The sequence below is a fragment of the Oryzias latipes genome, chromosome 2, assembly GCF_053564925.1.
Source record: "Oryzias latipes strain Hd-rR chromosome 2, Olatipes_Hd-rR_3.1".
Classification (NCBI taxonomy): domain Eukaryota; kingdom Metazoa; phylum Chordata; class Actinopteri; order Beloniformes; family Adrianichthyidae; genus Oryzias; species Oryzias latipes.
In genome coordinates this window covers 34,123,415-34,134,368 of record NC_136238.1, presented here as the reverse complement: position 1 = coordinate 34,134,368, position 10,954 = coordinate 34,123,415, and the positions used below count along the sequence as shown (strand labels likewise).

The 10,954-nt window shown below is 40.5% G+C and overlaps 1 protein-coding gene across 1 annotated transcript in view; it reads left to right on the top strand.

The window, feature by feature from the left end:
- LOC144986688 (NLR family CARD domain-containing protein 3-like) overlaps positions 1-10,954 on the top strand; it is a 520,304-nt gene that overhangs the window by 115,704 nt on the left and 393,646 nt on the right. The window lies entirely within an intron of this gene.

Genomic DNA, 10,954 nt, shown 5'->3' with positions numbered 1-10,954 from the left:
GGAAAGAAGTGAACCTGGGCTCCAAATATTGGAAGACACTGATCTAAAAGTACTAGGAAATCTGGAGAAAGCTCTAGTTCTGCTCCAACTCAGTCCAAAGCAGTGAAGATAGATGGAGTTGGAATTGGGAGAGGACTGAGCTCATTCAAATGAAGAAAGAACAAGTCAACAGATGAAGAAGATTTCAGGAAGTTTCCCATTCAACAAGTTCAAGTTTCCACAGAGCTAGCTTAGCATCTTCATGAGATGCTGCTGGGGGCGGAGCTTGAACACACACGGCTTCCTGGAACCCAAACTCAGGCTAAGTGGAGGAAAAGTTGGGATTTCTGGTGTTTGTAAAGATCTGGAATGGTTTCCTCCCACAAAAAGGCCTTTTTCTAGTTTCCTGCAGATGAATTCTTTTCCTGCTGGGAGTTCTCATCTGGGTTTGCAGATTCTTAGTTGGAGGAAAATTTGGAGCAAATTCTTCCCAGAAAAAGGATTTTCTCTGGAGTGAATTGACATGAACAGAGTGAGTTTGGACTGAAAGCAGCAACAGGGAGGAGATGTTAGAGCTTCATCAGAAATCAGCTTTCTGGAGGAGTTGGAAGACGTCAACAGTCACAGTGATGGTGAGGAGGAGGAGCTAAGACTTCCAAAGTCAGGGCTAAAGATGGAGGAGCAGCAGGAGGAGGTTCTTCACTGAAGGAGAGCTCAAGTCCAGCTTGTCAGTGCTTTGCTGATTGGCTAGTTGGATGTGTTCTTTGATGAGCTTTTCAATCTGACGTCTGCTTGGAGGACTGTTTTCATCCTTTTGGATGATTCCACTATTTGAACCAGACCTGGAACTAGAAGAGACTCAATGAGAACAGAAAGACAAGAAAGGATCCAAACCAAACTCTTCTTCTGTCTGACTTCAACCATGAAGGGACTTGAACCCTCAACCTTCTGATCCATGAGGCCACATGGTCTGTGAGAACATCCAGGTCCAGCTGCAGGTGGAGGACAGCATCATCCAGCTGAAGAAGAGGAGGAGCTTCTGCTGCCTCAAAGAGGAAGGTGGAGGAGGTGAGAGGCTGCACTGGAGCTTTGGACCAAACCCTGTGATGGATGAACAACATCTCCAGGCTGTTTCCAGCCTGACCAGGAGGATCAGAAAACAGCAACAACTTCTCCTCCATCAAACCATGATGTCACCACCAGCAGGTGGAGACAGATATGAGCAGAAATTCTCTAGTTGGCTTCAGATTTCAGAGTTTCCCAAACAAGCAGTAGCACAACTCCACTTTTCTCTCCAAGCCCATCCTCTGAAATCTGATCTTCTGAGGGACGAGAACACATGGAGACTGAGACTACCGGAGCATCACTAGAAGGACAGTTGGACTCCCCTCTGGAAAAAGAAGGCTTGAGCATGTTGACGTGACAAACTCCACATTTCTTCTCTTTGTCATGAGTTGGGATCCTAAAATTGGTGTCATTCATTTTCTTTTCCACCTCATATGGAGCAGAAAACTGTGCCTGTAGGCTGGAAGCAGGCAAAGGCAACAACAGCAACACTTCCTCACCTGCACCTGTTGTTGTTTGTGTGTTGATCCACAAACACATGCTGTGAAGAGGAACCTGCAGTGAAGGCAGCCATGTTGGAGCCTCACACATGTTCTCATTAGGATCAAATGAACCAGTGTGTTTGAGACTGAAAGAAAGACTGAAGGACAAAGAAATATGAAGATTCATTAAGGATCAAATCCAGACTTTATTCATGTCTTCAGACAAAAAAGCTGCAGACATTTTACAGACACAATTGAGGTTTTTCAACACTTTTCTGACCAGAAGATGCAGTTCTGGATACAGCCAGAAGGTGTCGCCCTTCTCACTTTTAATACAAGTTCAAACTACAGACCTGACTGATTTGGTTTGGTTTTTGTTCTTTTAGCCATCATGTATGAAGACATCAGACCTAAAATTACAGAAAAAACATCAGAAATGTTTCACAAACTTATTTTAATAAATTAAAATGTATAATTTCTGTCTATTGGAAGTCATTTGAAGTGAAGCTGTGAAAGTGACCACATTTGTTCAACAACCTCATAGCAACAAGAAACAAAGCAGATTTCTCTCCAAAGAAGTTTTTTTCCTCCGTTTTCCATCCAAACAAAGACAAACAGATGTTCTGTTTGGCAGAAATGTGTTTCCACCCAGAGGAACCTGCAGCAGCTGCTGATCCATCAGAAGATTCTGGACCTGCAGAGACTTCCCACACAGCTGCCTCTGCCTCCAAAGAAGCTGCTGATCTGCATGGAGAGAGAGAGAGCTCCAAGTCTCTGCAACCAAAGCAAAGAAGCAACCAGAGAACAGAAGCACAGAGCTGAAGCAAACATCCCAGAACGTTTGCTTTGGGAGTCCCACCTTCAGTTTGATCCGCTTCAAGACAAAGTCCCACATGAAAGAGATCAAAGTGAGCTAACCAAGCGCTTCATCCAAGAGAAGCAGCTCCAAAGCACAAAGACTCTGTCTGGTTGCAGGAACTCTGGGAAAGAAAGAGCAGGAGGAACTCCTGCAGGAATCTCTGCAGGAAACATCAGCTTGGAAAGAAGAGCTGACTCAGCTGAAACATCAGCTAACATGTCAGCAGTCTGTGGCTGAGACCAAGTCAACACTCCTGCAGAGAGAGAGAGAGAGAGAGAGAGAGAGAGAGAGAGAGAGAGAGAGAGAGAGAGAGAGAGAGAGAGAGAAGGAGAGAGAGAGAGAGAGAGAGAGAGAGAGAGAGAGAGAGAGAGAGACAGAGAGAGACAGAGAGAGACAGAGAGAGACAGGGCGAGGGCGAGGGAGAGAGAGCTGGAAGCTGCTGTCAGTGCAGAGAAAAGCAGGACAGCTGAAGCTCCCAGACTCTCAGCCCAACAGCTGAAGGAGTCCTCTGGACTCCAAGCTGATCTGCTCCCAATCCAAGAACATGTCCAGAAGGACAAAGACTCCTCCCTCCCTCCCTCCCTCCCTCCCACCTCCTGACTGACTGACACCACAGAGGGAGGCAACAGTCCCATGGAGACCAGCTCTGATGGAGAACCACAAGAACCTGGAAGGAGAACGGCAGCAGTGAACGGCAGCAAGAACAGTCCTCCCTTTTGGGGGAGATCTCCTCACTCACAGAGACCCTCAAGAAAAAGGAGGAGGAGGAGAAAATGATGCTTTCAAAGACCTTGATGGACACATTCAATCAGATCAAAGAGGAGATTGAAAACCTGCAGAAACCAAAACCCAAGAAGAAATCTGGGATGCAGAGATTCCTTCAGTTTTTCCAAAGATCTGAAAGACAGAATTGATCCAAACTGGATTGATTTTGGTTCTTTGTGTTTTCTACATTTGACACAAACCAAAGTGGGAGGAGTCATCCTTATGAAGTCCATCAGAATCCTAGAAAGCAGTTCTAGATAATATATATCTGTACATCCTTGATTCTGAATGATGGATCTAAAGTTGAAAAGAAGTCAAAGTGCTGACTCAGCACAGATCAAAGGAGACACAGATGATTTCCTGGAATGAAGAAAACATCAAACATCATGATGTGATCTGGAACTGAGCTGTTCTTCAGAAGATCCTCCCAAACATGGAAACTGTTGCTGCAACACGTGAAGCTTTGGTTCTGTTGCTAGTGAGGTCTGATGGATCAGAACCAGACTTCTGCCCCCGGCGGCCGCATCGGAAATAAATACAATTACATGGTAGTATTCTTTATTAACAAATAACAGTAACAACTAACAACTACATATCTAACTTGTGAACTAACTATAGGTTTTGTAGATTGACTGTGTGTGTGAGCGGGGAGCATCTTGTGCAGGAATAGTAGGAAGGTGTGCACACGTGTGTTGGGGGGGGGGGGTTGATTCTTCTGCAGCGGACCGCTCTGGAGCTGCACGCAAGTTTCACCTGTGCTCTCTGGTACAGACATTTTCTCATAATATTATGTATTGTCCAGTAATAAGCAGACTGCAGACACTGTCACTTTTCCGGTAGCCGTGAAGCCTGACACCCATGAAGAACGCGGGGCAGGAGGCTCCACCTTTGTTTATACAGACACGTAACGTAACGCTGCAAAAAATAGTTCCCAAACAAAATATGTAGTGATATTCAAGGAAATCTAACAGCGCGCGTTCATGTTTGGTGTTACGGAGTGAAGGACAACAGTAATATACCCCCCCCCCCCCCCCCCAACACAAAATCCTCCGGTGGGCGGCCGTGTCGCGCACTTAAGAACGCGGTGGGAGAAAAGGAGACAACAGTCTGAAAGAAAGAAGGAAAGTCTGAACACAGGACTAGCGGAAAAAGGAAATTATCAGCAAAGATGAATGCGTTTAATGTGTTTATTATAGTTCCAAACACGCACCATATGCAAAAAGTAAAAAAAAAAGTGCGTAAAAAAAGTGCGGTGATGACTTCATCACCGCGGTGATGCGGTCATCGTCACAGCCCTACATTAAACGTGTTAGAATTAAAGATGTATAAAAAAACATTTCAACCATAATGAGGACATTCAAGAATAAGCTCTAATGACTCAAAAACAAACAACTCATTTCTATTTGCAGGTATATCTAAAACATTCATTTTGTGAAAAAATTGTACATATTTTGTCAGCAGTAAAACTCTGTCTAGTATCATTACACAAAGATTGATATTTATTAATCCATTCCTTTTTTGCTTTTGATGTAGAGAAGACGAAAACCTAAAAAAAGTGTCCTAGAAAGTAAGAATATCATATTAAAACGATCAAGTATTTAGAAAACTTAATTTCTACACAGTTAATACTAACGTGTGCCTCCCTCTAATGAAGTTACTTCATCAATATGGTATGGAGGCCATCAGCCTGTGGCTCTGTGTACATGAAATGAAAGCTCAGGTTATGGAGTTCATTAGAACATTGGGGTTTGTCCCTAGGAATTTAAAAAAATAAAAAACAAATTTTAAAATATTAACATTTTCTGAGAAACAGAACTTTTTCCCTCTTGTGAAATAAAGTCTTTGACTGCAGTGCAGAGGTTTAGAGGTCGACATCAGAAGAGTTTAGAATTTAGAGTTTACACTAAAGCCTTTATTACATTGTTTTTAAAGAGAAAGCCTTGTGAGTTCTCATGTGTCTTTTGAAATTAGACATTTGACTAAAACTTTTTTTACATTCTTTACAAGAAAAAGGCTTCTCTCCTGTGTGAGTTCTCATGTGTGTTTTGAGATCAAATATACGACTAAAACTTTTATCACATTCTTTACAAGAAAAAGGCCTCTCTCCTGTGTGAGTTCTCATGTGTGGTTTGAGATGAGATATTTGATTAAAACCTTTTTTACATTCTTTACAAGAAAAAGGCTTTTCTCCTGTGTGAGTTCTAATGTGTATTTTGAGATGAGATCTGTGACTAAATCTTTTCTCACAGTCTTTACAAGAAAATCGCTTATCTTTTCCATGGATTCTTGCGTGAATTCTGAACAGAGATATGTTACAAAAGCTTTGACCACATTCTTTACAGATATAATATTTTTCATCAGACCCAGTTTCCATGTAGTCAGACAGGTTAATAATTATTGTTGAGTTTTTACCAGACTTTTTCTTACCCAGATTTGTTTTCTTGGGATTTTTTCTAACATCAGAGTCACACAGACTTTCTGACATGTGAGAGCTGTCCACACTTTGGACATGACTTCTGTCTCTTTTCTTCCTCTGATCTCTGTTCTGTGGGTCTGTCTCTTCATCTGTAGTTGATGATGATTCTGCCTCTTCATCTGTAGTTGATGTTGATTCTTCATGTTGGTTTCCTTCTTCAGCCTGACTATCAGTTACATTAAAGCTCTGCTGATTGTTTAGATCTGCTTCACTGTTCTCATCTTCCTCATAAGCAGGAATCTCCATCAAGGTATCAGTCTCCTGCTTCAGATCAAGCTGATCTTCATCCTGACTGATGCAGAGCTCATCTGGCTCCTCTTTAATCTGTGATGGTTCTGGTACGCCCTGTTGCTCTTCAATTTGTGGAGGTTCTGATTCCTCCTGCTCCTCTTTAATCTGTGGAGGTTCTGGGTAACCCTGTTTCTCTTTATAATCTGAATGTTCTTGTTCTTCCTGTTCCACGCTTAAGTTCCTTTGCTGGTTGCAGAGACCTTCCTCTTCAGTCATCTAATGCTGGGGGAGGCCTGCAGAAACACAAGAAGAGAGTCTTTATGTGTTTTGATGACTTTGTGTGTTATAAAGACCAATAAAAATGTAAATAGTCTCAGTCAGAATATCTGCAATATTTTTTACTAAGTTTCTTCTGTTTTCTTTAGCACAGCAGCACAATAATTTGCTGGAAAAAAAACCTGCACCTCCCTCCTATGAGGAGAGCTGTGTCAGTCAATAAACTGACTGACACAGTTTATGAAAATTCTGCAAAGGGAGCATAAAATTAACAATAAAGGTCCCAAAACCGAGCCTAGTGGCACACCAAAAGTGAGGGATGAAGAAGAGGACTTAAATTTGGAAAAAACAACAGATCTGCCAGTAAGATAAGAGGAGAACCAGTTTAAAGCAGAACCAGATAGCCCAACCCAATTTTTTTGCCTGTCCAAAAGGACGTAATGGTCAACAGTGTCAAAGGCTGTGGTCAAGTCCAGTAACAGTAGCACAGAGCATTTTCTTGCATCACTCTCCATCAGGTTGTCATTAGTGACTCTGAGAAGGGCTGTTTCAGTAGAGAGAGCTCTCAGAAGAGCTGGCGGAAACTGATCAAAACTGCCATGACTGTCGAGAGCAGTTGTAAGTTGTAAGTTGGACCGGCAACAAAGTACATGCATCTGTAAAAATCAATGATCTCTCTGAAATGAATAAATATCTACATTTACAGTGGTGGACAAAATTGTTGGTACCCCTCAGTTAAAGAAGTAAAGTCCACAATGCTCACTGAAATGACTTGAAACATCAAAAGTAACAATAAATTAAAATTTATTGAAAATTAAATAATCAAAATCAGCCATTACTTTTGAGTTGTAGAACAGAATTATTTAAAAAACAAACTAATGAAATAGGGCTGGACACAAATGATGGTACCTCCATAAAAGACAGAGAAATAATTGCCCAGGGGTCATGATGAACTCAGGTATGTCCTTTAATTGACATCACAGCTGTTTTCAAACCCAAAATCAGTCAGTCTGCCTATTTAAAGGGAGACAAATAGTCACGTTGCTGTTTGGTGAAAAGGTGTGTACCACACTTAACATGGACAACAGAAAGCCATGGAGAGAATTGTCCCAGGACATTAGAAACAAAATTATAGACAAAACCCGTAAAGGTAAAGGCTATAAAACCATCTCTAAGCAGCTTGAAGTTCCTGTGACGACAGTGGCACATATTTTTCAGAAGTTTAAGACCCACAGGACAGTAGCCAACCTCCCTGGACGTGGCTGGATGAGGAAAATTGATGACAAATTGAGGAGACGGATAGTTGGAACTGTATCCAAAGAGCCCAGAATAACCTCCAAAAACATTAAAGCTGAACTCCTAGATCAAGGTACATCAGTGTCAGATCGCACCATTCGTCGATGTTTGAGCCAGAGTGGACTTTATGGGAGACGACCTAGGAGGACAACACTGTTGAAAGGAAATCATAAAAAAGCCAGACAGCTCCTCTCTTCCCTATTCGGTGTGTTTTTGGGCTTTTTTCTTTTTGGGTTTCAACAGATTGAATTGTTTTTAACCGAATATACTCATACACCCGCGAGGTTCTGCTCCCAATCGGCGGATCCCCTGTTTCGGACCATTTTTTTGAGGACTGTACCAGTTGAACTACGTGACTGCGGTCTGCTCCGGACGGAGTGGAGGCGCCACAGGCGGTGCATGAGGAAGCAAAAGAGGGGGAAGCTTCAAGGCATCCGTGCTAAGCTAGTGGCTAGTCCTCACCGACCAGATATCCCAACAATCACGCTGGCCAACGTACGATCTCTGGACAATAAACTAGACTATATCCGCCTGCTACGCACATCGTCCAAGACTGCAAGTGAGTGCTGGGTCTTTGTCTTTGTGGACCGTGCCATCCAGCTAGCCGGGTTTGCAGGTAGGGCTGGGAATCACTGGGTACCTTACGATACGATACGATTTGCGATACATTGCTCACGATAACGATACTATCACGATATGCCGATATTGTGATAATCGATATATCTTGTCTCTAACAACTCACGAATTATCATACTGTAAGAAAGAAAAACTTGAAAAACTGTTTTTTGGAAAATATTTCCCCATTTAATTTTTAAACACCATGATAATAAACAACTTGTGTCCTATTTGGTGTAATGAATAACAGACTTCTGTGTAACATTTCTGAAATCAGTAATACTCTGTTTTTGACAAACAATGACAATTTTCATTTGGAAATATATGTAAAATTCTTTTTAAACGACAGCGAACATGAACAGCAGCCATTATTTAAAACAAAATTGCTGTAAACAGGATAAAAAATGAATAAATCAAGTAGCTGCCAGGCACATTGTTATTAACTTTTGAAAAACAAAACCATAGTCATTGCTTAATTAGAAAAAAGGGATGTGAATCAGATATTAATTCTGTGAACAAAAATATAGTGTATTTGTTAAAAATAAATGACACCATTTAGTGCAAATGTGGTGTAAACAAAAATAAAAATTCTCCCCGAAAAATAAAATCAAGTAGTTAGTAGTAGTTATTTAAGACTTAAACTGCTTTTCAAAATAAATAACCAGGGATATGTATTTTATAAAAGTAAACATCTTTGTGAACAACACGTTGGGGAAAAGCTGCATGCGATGTATGTTTAAATGTTCATGTTTTCCTTGAGAACCACAGGCTTTTAGCGTCAAGACGCCGCTCGTTTACCGCTGCTTATAGGAGAAGGGGGTTTAAGGCCAGGGATGCCACTCTTTCTACCGTTTCCATCTCAACCGCAATATTTTGTGGGAACAAAATATATTTTCATGGGAAAGGATAATTGTTATTATGATGCTGTAGCATTAAGAGTATAACGACTAATCAATTAATTGATGAATGGATTTATTTTCCTACAAACCAACCTGAAAAACCTGTCTGAGGCAAATAACGAATTGAATCTACCTATACTATACAAAATCATTTTCAAAATAAGATAAACTGATAATGGAAAATACAATTAGGATTGGGTCATGGTAGGTGTATTTTATTGTAACGTAAAAATGCCCAAGTACATCACAGCAGACAACACACACATGATGCAGCAAAAACTGATCAGTCCATCATTCCAGTCTGATGTGTGGAAACACTTGAATTTAGCTAAGACACATGACCATATAGTGTGGTAGAATGTTCTAATAATGTTCCCTTTGTGTTCTTGTTTACTTGTTTGTACACATACAGTACCCTGCAAAAGTATTCGGACCCTTGTAGGGCTGCATGATATGAGAAAACTTTCAAATACGATATTGGTGATAAATATGGCGATAACAATATAACTTGTGGTATCTGAACAAATGAAAACAACCAAAAACATTCCCATTTCATTGCAACAGTTTAAAAATTCTACTCCAAATGACTCTAGTCTACATAAGAGATGAACATCTAAAGATCACATCAAAAGATGTCCATCTGATTGGTCAAATGCAGAAATTGATTTATTTGACTCATTAAATACTTCAAGCTGTCATAAGATTGTTTAGCACATTTAAGGTAACCATTTATTGCAATTGTTGCTGTCTTTTGTGATATGCATATTGCACAGTTTGATATTGCGATAACGATACATTTGCAGTATATTATTCAGGCCTACAAAAATATAAAATATAATTGTTTGCATAATTATTTTACTCTTTCAAGTCAGTATTTAGTAGATGCACCTTTAGCTTCAATCACAGCAGTGAGTCTGTGTGGATGAGTCTCAATCAGTCTGGTACATTTGCACACTGGAATTCCGAATTTTGGAGTTACAGAAAATGGCAAAATGTGGAATATGGAATGTCGACATAAATACCAGGAATCTGCAGTGTTTATGACAGGAAGTGTCAATTCTAAATGTTCTCCTGAACAACTGTGACATCATCAACTATTATTAAATAATAATAACGATAATGATAATAATACTGATAATAACAACAATAATAATAATAATACAAAAAATATATAAAAACATTTCCAATACATCTGAAATGCTTTTAACTTAATTAACAGCAGGTCAAATAGCTATTTGACACATATTTAGGCATTAACTCAAAAAACAACAATTTTGCACAAGGAAAATAGATCAAAGTTGAAAGAGTATTGCAAAAATTTGTTAGAAACCAAAAGTACTGCATTTGTGGTATGTCAGACCTACAGCCATAGGATTGGATACGTCAGAACAAAATACCATCAACATTTCTAAGAACTTAACTAATGAACATGAAAAAAAAAAACAAGTTATTTTGTTTTATTTATCTTTGGTTCCATAATGTGACAGGGCCCCGAGTAACTTACCGTAATTCCCATAAGCCACTACTTTTTTCCTGCGCTTACAGCCCTGCGGCTTATTCAGTGACGCGGCTAATTTATGGATTTAGTTGGTGGCCGCCATGTACGGACTTTCGGACTCAGTGACCGGTTTGACTTCTTTATCTAACACCAAGCACATGTCAATTATTTTTCAACAAACTAAGCAGCCAAACAGCATGGATGTGACTTCAGGTCTTAGGCACTTCAGTCATGGTTCAAAAAACGAAACACGCATGCCCGGCCGCATCCCAGAATCCTTTGGTGCCATTAGACCCAGCGTGCACGTGTTCGCCGCTACAATATGATGCAGCTTTCAAGTTAAAAGCAGCATGAAAAAAATCCACCATCACCAACGGGATTGGAAAAGCCGGTCAGCTGCGTGACGGAGAGAACAGCGCATGTGGGAATAACATCAGCCATTATTTTGTCGGGACACGACTGGAAACACAAATCCACGTGGTCGTTTTAACGGTTTCTGAGGACTGACCGGAA